Below are 14,190 nucleotides of genomic sequence, written 5' to 3' on the forward strand. Positions count from 1 at the left end.
AGAGAAAGAGCTTTTGCTTCCATTTCATGTGCATTAAAAGTTTATTACTTGAATGGTTCCCCCCATTACTGGCTTATAGTAAAATATCTGAAGAGTTTCTGGGTGCTCCCTCCTTTCAGTAGATACACATCTTAATCTTTATATAGTAAGATTGCTTCACTTGTTGTTCTCAAAATGCCTACTTAAAATCTGGAACAAAGCAGATTGTGAGGGTGTGTGTGTGTTACAGCACCACACTGGCTCATAATTAACTGCACTGCTCTTTCAGAGGACAGCCTCATTTGTTCCTACAGCACAGTGATCATTTTTCTGTTGGCATGTTTACCCACAAGAAAGCACATTAAGCTTTTCTGACATGTTCACATTCTGTTTCACCTTCATGTTAATGTATTAAGCATACCTACACAAGGCACTTTGTAATTAACATTGGAGTCTCTTATCCTTTCCGAGTTCTCAGTTTCTCCCCCCTCTACACTCTGAGGTGGACCTGCCCGAGACAGAGCGCAAAGCTGGACTTGGTGTTTCAGATGCTCATCAGCACTAATTTGAGCAAAAGCAATATTTACTAACAAGGGGCTGGGAGATTAGCAGATCTATGATGAAAACTACAATATGCGATTACTGCCAGGCAGCCTCTCTTTGTGTGCATTCTGTACAAGCAACACCTGGAGCTTCACAATCAAGTTGCAGGAAAGTGAAGCACCCTAAATTCATGCCTGACAGCCACCCTGACCAGCCAGGCTCACTAAAGAAATGGGAGGATGATCATCTGTGAAAACTCACTCTTCATAGATGAAGCAACTCCACTACAGGTACCCGAACCCAACCCTGCAATCCACACAACCTTTAAGAAACAATCCGAGGACACCAGTTTATTGCAGAAATTGGACAAGAAGATACAGAACAGGAAGAACCAGGACGGCTGTTACTATACAGTATCGGAAATCGCTCAGGCGGTCCGCAGACTGGAGCCCCGGCCGGAGAGACGGTGGGTAAACTGGGACCGCGAGGTGAGTCCGGCTGCTCTCCGGGATCGACTGCTGCTTGAACAGGGAAGAAAAAAGCGTTTCGCGCTCCAGTACCTGTTGGAACAGTGTCTGGCCTCTCGCCTCTGTCTACACAGAAGTAGCACCATTTTTCGGAAGGCAAAAAAAAAGCAGTTTATTCGGAGGGAGGCGTTAAAATTAAAAGCATGAGGCTCGCTAAACAGTGTAGACAAGTTGGATTATTTTACCTTGAATTCAACAGTCAACTCTCCAGTCTCACGCAACACGGGAGCTCTGCGCTTCGGCGTTCGGACGGTTGTAAAGGACGGGAAACCGGAGGACCTGGAGAGGAGAGTATAAAAAAAACCTGCCGAAACACGACTTACAAACCTGACCAAGCATTCAGACTACAGGTAGCAATGTTAAATGGTAACAGAAAGGATACGTTGCATTCCGAACCTTTTAGAGGCACGAAAGTCGTTGGTTCGGTTGCAATTCAATCTTGCTTTCAAAGCTAGAAGGCATTTTCTAAAACGTGGTCTAAAACCAATTGTCCGCAACGGTCCTTTTCTTAATAGCTCCGGAGTTCACGGTCCTCCTCTTCTTCTTCTTCTTCGGTTTTATACGGTTCCTGTCTTAATAGAAAGAAACCTTGACCGAAATATAGCGAAATATCCGGGATTTTGTTTTTCTTTCAGGCGCAAAGCCGCTATTTAAAGGCAAAGACGCACTCCGGCAGCCGGAACCATTTTTAAAGCAGACCAATCGAAAGCTGATACAAAATTAATCAAACCTGGCTTTAGACTTGTAATTATGTAGATTATGCCTAAAACACGGACGGTATCCTGGAGTTTACCGTCTCCGCCTTCGCAACACGGTCTTTCAAAGACAAATACGATCCCATTCCATACTTTTAACTGGATGAAGTAACATTATTGAAACTTTAATTTAACACGATTTATTTTCAATTAAATATACTTTATTGATCACCCGGTATTCAGGTCACGAGGTGAGAAATTAGTGTCAACCTTGCGACATTTTTTCAAATTTCCTGTCTTTCAATTTTGGATCAAATAGTAAGAATTATACCGTTGGTATAATTGATATTTGGCTGTTGGATTGATTTGATAATCAATCTCACCTTTGATTACTGTACATCGCTCATTGATAATGGTTCCCCAACACATTTCACTGTATAACCTGTGTATACGCTGTACAAAACTGTAAAGAATGTGTATGGCTTTTTAAAATTAATCAAAATGAATTTGGAGCTCTCTCTTAGAGATGACAACTGCGAGGTAGTATACTATTGAATACCGACGGACACTGCTTCCACTAGTTCAATGCCAGAACTCTGATATAACACTATATAGAATTTTGATGACTTTTTAAAAATAAATATGCATCTGTCTCTTAGAGATCACCTTTATGAGTCTTTTATAGACTTCTAAATATCTGCTTCCACTAGTTCAGTGCAAGGAGTCTGGTATTCATAGACAACATTTGTACCACCTGCACGTTTTGCACTTGACTACAGTGACTTTCTTATCTAATAGTATATGAAATAACAGCATCTCTCGTAGTAAAAATATGGAGCGATGTGATGCACCGTTGATTGCAAAACTTGTTATTACGTCTTTATCACAATTTTGTTTTCTTAACCTTATCAAACGCCCATGGAAATATAAATGTGTCTTATCGTGACACCTACTGGAATAAAGGATCTAAAGGGATACTCTGTCCAGACGCCAGCTGGGGTATAAAACATTCAGATGAATATATCGCTCATGTAGTAATTGTTTTAATAGAATTAGAATCATTTCAGACATTTTGTTTTGAAAAATAAAACATTTTAACCTCTCGGACTTCACGTCTGACACATGACATAAAGGCTTCTCGAACTCTGTGGCAAACTTGAATCTTTTTTAACTATTCGAAAAGTTAAACAAGGCGTGTCCAGTCACAAAAAGTCTAGAAAATCGCATTATAAAGGCGTCTCTGTAGAATTAATGTTTGAAAAGCGAGAAAACAGGGGGAAGTGTCTGGTCTCGGAACTGGGACGTGGCTTCAGACTGAATAAGAGAGTTACATGCCCAGTGTGCTGTATGGCCGGCCTGGTGGCTCCGCGGGCTGAACCATCGGACACTTCTAAAGTTCAGAAAGCAGAGCGACTCTCAGAGATCAGAGTGAGTTAAACATGAGCCCCGAGCCTCTCCGTCAGTGTGAGATCTTATCCCCGGGTGTAGCTCTCTCGCTGTCGGGGTGAGTTTGTGGAAGTGGCTGTTCTCTACCACGCCGGCCGTTTTGGGGGGCTCCATTTTCGGGGCCTTCCAAAACAGGGTAAATTGGGTGGTTTAGGTCCTTTATAAATGATTAGTTGTTGACTCAATTCTAAAAAGCAGCCCCTTATACCACTGTGACACCTTCAGGACAGGTGTGGCATCAGCAGTGAAAGAGAGGTGCAGTCCTAACTAGGAGCGACAGGGGTCTCTCTCCAGCACGTTTCTCTTGATTCGGTCAACTGGCCACAAGTGAAACGTTCCCGACGAACAAACTCGTAGGTGAATGTCGCTGTACCAGTTTGTCTGAAAATCGTTAGCTGTTGAATACTTTATGCATTTTTTGGTGAGTAAAAATGTCTATGTATCTTCAGTAACGTCAGTGTTGAGCCCTTGTAACTGAATCCCCAGCTGTCCTTCAGGAGCCGAGCCCGCCTCCAGAGTGACCTTCCTCAGCGGACACGCCCCGTCCACCTGTTCCACAGGTGCGCCCGGCAAGATGGCGGCGGGACGAGTTTCTGCGGCGTTAGGTGCGTTTGCGTTTTATTTCTAATTTTCTAATTTTAAGTTAAAAAATGCAAATATCACGTTGAGTAAAGATAGACAAAGTTTATGCATGTTGCTACATTTTTAATTGTATGTATTTCGGTTTAATTTGTGTTTTAGGACGCCGAAATTAGTGTTCTCTCCGTTTGGGTGTGCTGTGGACGTTTTAAAATCTCCAATTAAGCGTTCTTATATTATCTTTCTTTGAAGTATTTTTAAATATATTCATTGCGGATATGGACTATTACCCTTTCCACTCCGAACTTCTAAAATATTAAGATGAAATTACGAATTCGTATGTTTTTTTTTTTATTTCTCCAGGTGACAAAAGGATTTACAATGTTATAAAAAGGGTTTTTCAAAGGTACTGTAAGTTATATTCCTACCTCTCGCCATACTGTTTTTTTGTAACTCGATAAGACAACACTTATTGCCGGCATTTTAAAACAGAACGAGTCTATACAAATATTCTAACTTCTTTTTAGTTTCGTTGTGCTTTTGTTGAATAAAAATAAAAACTCTGGATCTAGCGCTGGATCTTTATCTATTGAATTAATTGAGTAAAGATGGATAACACTAACAAATGTTAACGATACTTTTCAAAGCAAGGAGTTTTATCGAAAATGATACCCGCTGTAAGTGGCACTTTCTCTTAAATGTATTTGTAACGTTTAATTTTTATGTGGCCGAACGTATTTTCTAAATATTGGAATAGTGGGACTGTTTTCTTAGTGAATTTCAGCGGAATTGTATATTTCTTCAGGCAGCTTATTTAAAAAGTTAGACTTCAAGCTCATTGATTCTGCAAATCCGGTATGTTGTTAACTTTTCTCTTTTGCCTTCAGTTCTGCGGCTCCTGCTCCTCGGCGCTCCGACGATCTCCTCTCCAGCTCCGCTCCAGCAACTCCTTGTGCGTTGGCAAGTTATGCTTGAGCTTTTCCTTACATTTCATTTTGGACACCAGAGCTTGATCTGTAATATACTATCTCTCATATAATTATTTTAATTATGTATTTATGTCTGTAGTGCTGTAGTTTAGCTTCAAACATTTGCTTTATAAAGTCAGTTTCTTTTGGATCTCTTTACGGATTCGAGGCGTAATAAAGCTTTCCGCTCCGAAATTATACAATTTTTAAAACATTGAATTGACCGATTCGTGTTTTATTTTATTTCTCCAGGTGACAAAGGATTTCAAGAACGCGCCTGGAGTTATGAAAGTTGTTTTAGCCCAGGGTAAGTACTGCTACCTTTCGCTATACCATTTATATTTATGTAACTCCGTAAGACAACACCTGCTTCCCTGCATTTTAACACCAGAACGGGTTTATACCAAGCTTCTTTTCGTTTCGTTGTGCTTCTGTTGAATAGAGATGGGAAACAATAAGTCGCAGATTCTAAGTCTATTGAATCCATTGGGTAAAGACGGATTATAATACAACTTTTAACGACGGTTTTCAAAGCAGGGAGTTAACTCGAATATGATGCACGCTGTAAATGTATAAGTAGAATTGCAGTTCTGTGTGGCTGAACGAATTTTCGAAATATAGGAGTAGTGGGGCTGAGATGTCCAATATCTGTGATTTCTAATGAAATTACTTATTGGTTTCTTATTTTAGCTTCTTTAAAAAGTTGATCGACTTCAGAAAGTCAAGCGAATCGATTCTGCAAATCCGATATCTTGTTAATGATGTTTTTTTTATTTTGCCTTCAGTTCTGCGGCTCCTGCTCCTCGGCGCTCCGACGATCTCCTTTCCAGCTCCGCTCCAGCAACTCCTTGTGCGTTGGCAAGTTATTCTTGACAGTGTGTGCTTTTCCTTCAAGTTCATTTTGGACACCAGTGGCTTGATCTGTAATGTACCGACTCAGTGATGTATCTTTTTCCTTGATGTATTGACTTTCTTAACCTGAATGTTTCCTGCTGACTGCTGCTACTGTTTGTGCTTTGTATTCTGCAATAAAAACTGTTGATTTCATTTTCTGAATTGTCTTCTATTTTTTAAGGTGTGTTGGGAGGGTTTACTCTGGCCTGGTGTCTCACTGCTGTAAGTTTTTGGCTGCAAAATCTGGAGAGAGCACAAACAGTTTCTGAGAAACGATGTGATGGGTGTTTTGTACTTTGCGCCACGGCCGCAAGGGGACACCCTATCGCATCGTGACTTGGGAACTGCGGGGGCTACCCCCTTTTTAAGTCGCTCCAGATTTTCCCGCCTTTTTAGATAGTCTCTGGGGGGTTAGGGTCCCTAGGAGGGAGCCCAGGTACAGCCCCTAGGGGAGGAGAAGGGAGGATAGCTCTAGCCAAGCCCCCTCACTCCCAGCTGAGAGGAAGGCGGGCTGGAGGAGGCACCCAGGGCGGACTCAGCCTATCAGTCACAGCTTGCAACTGACTGGCTTCTAACTAAGTCCACACCAGGACACCTGCCTCTCTGCAGGGACCTAGGCCATCACCAACCTGATTTCCCCTCCTGCTGGGAGTGAGTGGGCTTGGCTAGAGCTGCAGTCAATCAACCAGCCCCCCTCTCCAAAAAGAGGAGTAGACGGGGCTGGGTTTGATTGATGGGAGGAGACCACGCCCTGAAAGAGCCCCGGTATATACTAAGTTTTTTGGCGGGAAAATCTGGACAGACTTAACAAGGGGGTAGCCTCTGCAGTTTCCAAGTCACAAAGCGATAGGGTGTCCCCTTGCGGTCAGTGACAACAAGGAAAAAACAGCCCTTCGCAGCGTTCCTCAGAAACTGTTAGTAAAGTCTCTCCGCCAAAAAACTCACCAACACCGGGGGTTTTCAGGACCAAGGGGATACTGAACTCTGCACGAGAACAGAAAGAACAAAACACATCAAAATCCAATAAACAATTTATTGAGCGAAAATGGCATACAAAACAAAGCATTCCGGTACGAGAGATGCACGGACTCGAAGTGAAAATTAACACATTTTAAATTACAAGGCGTCAAAGCAAGGCTACATTAATGCTAAAGACTTTTTACAAGTAAACAGAGTACAAAAACTTTTGCATGCAAGTACATGGAAAAGCACAGAAACATACAGCACATTACTGTTTCTCAGAGGGATCTGTCGAGGCAGCGACCAGAGTGAAGACGGGAACTTCGTTGCCTTTCCTGCAAAACAACAGAAATCAGTATTAGTTGTGCTTTCTGTTCCAAACAGCATCTCGCATTTATACCAGCTAGTTAGATCGAGCTTCCGTATTTACTGACACGTCCAGAAGATGAAACCGTTTAAAATTATTTACAGTTGAAATAAAGCACTTAGTCTGCTGTATTGCGAAATGCTCCTGTCGAACAGATATTGAAGTATTTAGGCTTGCTATTCAAGTGTGCAAAATAACGAAGGCACAATCAATACAGCTACTCTACATGTTTATCGATTAGAACGAATCTATCACATTCAAATGTTTTTTACAACTTCCATTTTGATTAACATTCGTTTTCTGAAACAACTTCGTTAACACCCGAACAATTAATCCAAACCTTTATAGGCTCCATTGTTTTAATTCTTGTGATGCAATTTGGAAGCCAAAACGGTTTCTTATGAATCTATATTATGCGCACCACCCCCCAAAAAAGGCTAAAGTGATAGCAGTTTAACAACTTCTGCGATGGAGAAATTTAGTGTGACCTAGTTTGACTCCTTTGGATAAGGTACATAACGTTTATCAACAACAATTTTCTGGAGATACAGTATATACTGCACTTCAATGTGAAACGCGTAAACGAATAAATAGGTTTAGACTTACATAGATAATTCCAGCAGCTGAGCCGAGCATGTCCTGTTCGAAAACACCAAACTGGAACACACGAACATGTATTTAGACGACCATTAACAGATAATTTAAACCAAAGTTTCCTAGCAGCAAACGGCGTTTTCACCGGGACAGATAGCGCAGAACATTTTTTTAAAAATCAGTGTAAAGAAATGAATAAAATGTTTAAACCTCCGTTTATACTCCCGATATTTAGCGACGACCGTGTCCTGTCCGAAGACACTAAACTGAAAACACTAAAAACAGCAGAATTTAGAATTTAAAGACCATTTAAACAAAAAGTATTCGTTGTAAGGGTTTTTTTTAACCATTTTACCACGAATAGAAGAACATAACCACCTAAAATACTCTGGAAAACAATGAGAAAAAACTGAATTCTAGAAGAGCTATTTTCAGTTTGGATGAATGCTTAAATGTGTGATAAAGCAAAGTAAGATAAACAGGCAGAAAAACGACGATTTCATTCTGCCAATACAGCAGTGTCTTTAGTTCTACAACAGAGCTTTTCCTCGATGTAAAAGAAATACTCACGCTGTTTGTGGAACACAAGTTTAAAAAAGGAGAGAAGCATCGGAAAAGAGAGACAATAAAAATGCTATTTAGCGCCTAACGAAAATAAGTGTTTACTCCTTTCTCCTGTGAGGTTTAGACTACATAACTATATTAATTAAATCTTATTTACATTAAAACAAATGAAAAATAAAATTAATCACAAAAAGACGCGGAACAAACTCACTCAGCTCCCTCCTCTCTCGCAGACCCTGGCCCACAGGTGCGCGGGGCGTGGCTTGCGTAGGATGTCATTCAAGTGGGCGTGGTTACCGGCTGACGGGGCAGGTGGCTTTTTTCTTCCACCTGAAAACTTGTGAAAGACATCGAGCATGTTTTCAGAAGCCCCCTTGAGTTACACGTTTCAATTTTTTTTTTCATGGTCATCAGGGTAATCACAGCTAGTGCCTTTAATACTTATTGGTATTTGAGGGCCACTGGAATATGAATGAAGCTGTGGGGTCTAAAGTTCTTAGCAGGACATTTACTCTTCTGTAACGTAATTTACCTTAAGGCTGCACCAGGAAGTTTGATTTTTCGTCTGTAAACGTTTATTATAGACTCAATGTACTACCTTTGTATTCTTCTTAGTCATGCTCACTGAAGAAGTTACAAGAACATTTCAAATAGAAGCAAGTTCAAAGGAGAGAACAGTATTCGATCCATGCAGCCTTTTTGATTACCGGTATCAATTTGATTCGATAATCTCATGCAGCCATTGCTCCAAAGAAGACAGGCTGTCGTTTTCTGCAAAATGGCTGGGTGGCCTGCGCCCTTCTCCCACAACCCTTTGTGTAAAGAACCTTTAAACACACTTTTCCATGGCATTCTTTCACGTTTCCCTTGGTTTGTGTCAAAGCAGTTCACACTGCCTTACTAAAACTTCTTCTATTCTTTTATCTAAAGGTAATTGCAATTTTTTTTTTCAGACCAGCTCTTACTTGCTCTTAATTCTTATCGTCTCACTGCAGTTTCCTTAGGATTACAAACAACATTACGTCTCTACTGCTCTACTCCCTCCGCTGGACAGGCGTGATCTCTGCACCCTGAGCTCTGCCCCAGTCGAGCAGGACCTGTAGCACTTTCTTAGTTAAAAGAGATGTTCTTTCTATCCCAGTCATTATTTGGTTATTAAATTCTTTCAATTGACATTCTCCACAAAGGTCCTGTATTCCCATCCTGGTATCAATTGTATCTGTTATTTTATCTTTATTCTCCAACTGTATTTAACTTTACTATAATGTACACATAGGTTTAACAAAAAAAATGTATCCTTGATCTTAAGTTAAGCAGCAACACAAAAAAATAGACCTGTTGTGTTTCACTTCAACAAGAGTTCAAATTATTTTAACACCTCACAGAGATAATTTTGTGTAAGGTCATTGTGTAATGTACATCTCATCATCTACTTGCAAAGTAGTTGTATGTGTGTAATTCTTAAAATACAAAGGAACCACAAAAAAGAAAAGTGAGCACAATGTACAACACTCACATAACTAAGGATACAATGCAAAATTTGTTCTCAGTTAAGTCACAAATTCAAGTACTATTTTCTTTAACACATTACTGTATTTAGCAGTTGTATTTCTGGCTTATCAACCAGCAGAAGAGGCTTTCATATGGGTGTCCACTCCAATAATGAAGCTCCACCCCTGTTCCTCATAGTTCACCGACCATCATCAAAGGCTCAGTAACAATGTTTTAACATGATACCTTATATGTATTTAAGCAAAAAAGACCAATAAGATCCGAGATCACTCACATGCGAGAGCACAACGCAACTTTAAAATTCACATCGAGACATAGATTTCACCGTTGTTGATACTAGCAATAGATTTGTTATGTTACGCCTTAATAAATGTTAAACTTTAGTTGTGACCAGAGGAAAAGTCACACAGTTCAATGGAATTGAAAAGCTACATGTAACAATACATTTTACCTGACTACTTACTCCATTAATGATGTCGCACCTGTTCGAGACAATCAGGAAACATTAATCAGATTGAGAAAATAAATATCGTAATATTTAGAAAATGGTCAGAGATTCTTTTATAAAGTAGCTACGTACCTGTGCCATTCTCCCGCAACCCTTTGTGTAAAGAGCCACGCTCTCCCCCAGAAGGGCTGGTGGCTCTTAGAAGTCTATCGCTCACTTCTTTTTGGGAGCAGCTTTCTTAGCTTCGCCCGTCTTGGACTTCATGGTCAAGAAAGGCGGAAACATACCACATTAAGAAGAAAGTCTGAAAAGTAGAAAAATACATGATATATTTAGTTTGCTTTTTGTTCAGTGCCATTAACACACTCCAGGACCATTATTCCTGGAAGAGAACGGGCAAATTTTGAGTGAAATTAAATTAAAGAAATCATTTATTCTTGGAAAATAGTCAAAGCACTTATTAAAATGGAGCATTACCTACATCCCTTTATGAGATGTTATTAATCTTTGCCACATGCAACCTCTTATTTTAAAATGAGTTCTTTTAATGGTGAGTCTTCTATAATGTCTTTGAAATGACAGTAGAGAGTCATCAATTCTGACATTTCTAAAAAAAAAAAACCAACTGTATTATTTCGTATCCTACTCTTCCCTAATCCTTCGGGGCCGCTCCTGCTCATTTTGAGTAAAGTTTTGGTGATGTTACTGAATGATAAAGACTCCTTTGAGCTTTCTCAATACTCAAACACCATCAACTGGCTTTTAATTTCAATTTCCTTCTGTCATTTTTAAATGCATATTTGTGTTAATTATGCCTGAATATGTATCAAATGAATCTCCACCTGTTGATTTATGTATGATCTTCTGATCAATCTCAACCTACAAACTGTACAAACACAAACTTTAACCTCCTCCTACTGCAGTTCTGCTTTCTTATAGACCCATTGTATACAGCATAAGCCCCACTAATTCACACACTGTTCACATCAACTCCATCAGCCCTTTACGGTTAAGACCACAAACACTAAATAAACTGTCCACAACAGCAGTAACATGAGATCTGCCTGACCCTCCCTGATAACATGTGTAGAATTTAGTTTCATCCTGTCTTTCTATAGGTTTGAAAAACTTTCTCAAATGCTCTACATAAAATAAAGCCTGCTCTCCAGGCTGTCTCTCTGGTCTCTTGCTCACAGTGGGGTAAACATCCTGTGATGGTTTCTGTATCGTGGTGTAGACTCTGTCTGGATCCATAGATCTGACTGTTTGAACTGAAACCAGTGAAACAGCTGGGCACTCGCACCGAGACTCTGTCACTGAGACAGCTGCAGTCTCACCCTGCATCTCTGGCACTGAGGCAGTAGGACACTGAGTGTCTGTCTGATTAGAGAGATGCTACATTCCTGGAGAGAAAACAGGAACTCAGAAAACCCCCTCGTTTCCATATTCCTCATAGTCTGCCTGCTTTTCAGAGAGGGTGTGACAGAGAATCATTAGACAAAAATAGCCAGAGGGAGAAGCACAGAGAAACACAATCTCACAGAGCTTAATCCCAGAGCGAGAGAGGCAGAGATCCTGCAGGAGAAAGACTGTTGACTCTGTGTCTGGTCAGGTAGCAAGAATATTATGAACAGCCTGTCTTTCTGAACTTCATCCAGGTGGATGGGTCAGTCAGCAGGACAGTAGGACTTGTGTGCCCCGAGACTCACAGTGTGGTTCTAACTGGTCAGTATTACCACAGGGGCAGTCTGTGAGCCTCAGGGGTCCAGTCCACAAGGCTAGAAGGAGGCGGAATCCTAAAGAATTATGAAACAGCATGTCACGGTCGACATCCCCTCCTCCAGAGGGTGCTCTAATCCTCTCTAGATAGTCCTTTTAATTATTACTTCCTGGTGTGTCTAGTTAAGTCTCTTATTTCTTTAAGTTTTCTTTCCTCCGGCCTTTGGGGTCTCAGCTTTGGAAAATGGTTGTCTCATGGCCTGCCTACCACCAGGCTTCATGGGGGAAGTCTGAGGGCATAGGCCAGTCGTAGTCACCCTGACCTTCTGAGCCCGGGGCCTGGGACGAAGCCCCGTATTCCTGGTTCTTGTTTTCTTGTGTGTCTGTCCCCCTTTTACTGTGTAGCGGTAAAAGGGGGACAGACATTTCTTGTGAGAATGTGACAGTTTTGTGTGACAGCCACTACTAGACGAAAGACACCACATGGGTGCGATCATTACAGTGTGTGCTACTTTTTCTGGTGTGTGTTCCTTTCTAGTGTGCACCTACAATTTTTAGTGTGCGTTCCTTTTTTTAGTGTGCACTCCTTTTTCAGTTGTGTGCTCCTTTTTCTAGTTTGTGTTTTCTTGTTCTTGTGTGCACTCTCTTTGTTTAGTGAGCTCTCCTTTTTCAATTGTGTGCATTTCTTTTTCTAGTGTGTATTCCCTTTTTATAGACTGTGTTCCTTTTTCAAGTGTGTTTGCTTCATCTAGTGTGTGCTCTTTATTCAGTTGTGCGCTCCTTTCTCTAGTGCGCGTGCGATTTGTTTTTAGCGCGCTCCCATTGCTATTGTGCACTCCCTTTTTCTAGTGTGCGCTATCTTTTCCCAGTGTGTTCCCTTTTCTCTGGAATGCTGCTTTGTTTAGCGTGCCATCTTTGTCAGAGAGTGTGTTCCTTTTTTTGAGTATGCACTTCCTCTTCTCGTGCACTTCCATTTTTATAGTGTGCACTATGTTAAGTGAGTCTATGCACTCCCCTTTTCTAGTTCTTGTTCTCTTCTAGTGTGTTCTCTTCTCCTAGTGTGTGTTCCCTATTTCCAGATTGAACTCCATTGTGTAGTCTGCACTCCTTTTTCTAGTGTGCGTACCCTTTCTCTGGTGTGCTTTCCCTTTTTCCGGTGTGTGCTTTTTTTTCTAGAGTGCACTCCTTTTTCTAGAGTGTTTGCCTATTCTAGCAAGCGCCAGTTCTTCTAGGGCGCATTCTGGTTTCTAGAGTGCCCATCTTCTTGCAGTGTGTGCTGTCACTCTTCTAGATTGAACCCCTTTTTTGAGTGGGCGTTCTCTTTTTCTAGAGAGTTTCCTGTTTGTCGATATCAAGTGTGTGTTCTCTTTTTCTAGTGTCTGGTCCCTATTTTGTACTTCAGTACAGTGCACTAGTGTTAAAAATAATGCTGTTGACTTAAGAACTTCCTGATTATTCAGTTAACCAATTAAGGGATGTGGAATAATGGCACAGTCTAGGCATCCATTTTGTAGAAACCAACAGCCTTCTTCTGAGCAATAGCAGCATGATATTATCGAATCCAACTACCAGTACCAGATACTAGTAAGTAACAAGGCTACATGACTCAAATACTGTTCTCTCATTTGAATTTTCTCTTGTTCTTGTAACTTCTTAAATGAATGTGACTAATAAGAAGTACAAAGGTACTAAACTGAGTGTATGATAAACATTTACAGATGATCTTGGTGCAGCATTAAGATAAATCAGGTTATAGAACAGTAAGTGTCCTGCTAAGAACTTTAGATCCCACAGCTCACCAACATATTTGTAAATTATTTTATTCATATTCCTGTGGCCCTCAAATACTGATAAGGATTAAATGCACCAGCTGTGATTACCCTGATGGACATGGAAAAAAAGGATTTTGAAACCTGTAACTCGTGGTAGCTTTTGAAAACATGCTCGATTTCTTCCACATGTTTTCGGACGGAAGATAAAAGACGAGACAAAAAAAAAAGCTACCTGCCCCGTCAGCCGGTAACCACGCCCACTTGAATGACATCCCTCGCAGGCCACGCCCCGCTCACCTGTGAGCCAGGTTCTGCGAGAGAGGAGGGAGCTGAGTGAGTTTGTTCCGCGTCTTTTCATGACTAGTTTTATTTTTCCTTTATTTTAATGTTTTATTTAATTTTAAAGCTTTCATTCATATTATTACATTGTCCACACCTCGCAGGAAGATGTAAAGGGGTAAAACAGTTATTTTAGATAGGCGCTAAATAACATTTTTATTGTCTTTCTTTCCCAGCGCTTCTCTCATTTTTAGCAGGACACTTGTGTTACACAAACAACGTGTGTATTTCTTTGACTTCGAAGAAAAACCATGTTGTAGCAGTAAAGACACTGTTGTATTGGC

Source organism: Lepisosteus oculatus, chromosome 23 (genome assembly GCF_040954835.1).
Source record: "Lepisosteus oculatus isolate fLepOcu1 chromosome 23, fLepOcu1.hap2, whole genome shotgun sequence".
NCBI lineage: Eukaryota > Metazoa > Chordata > Actinopteri > Semionotiformes > Lepisosteidae > Lepisosteus > Lepisosteus oculatus.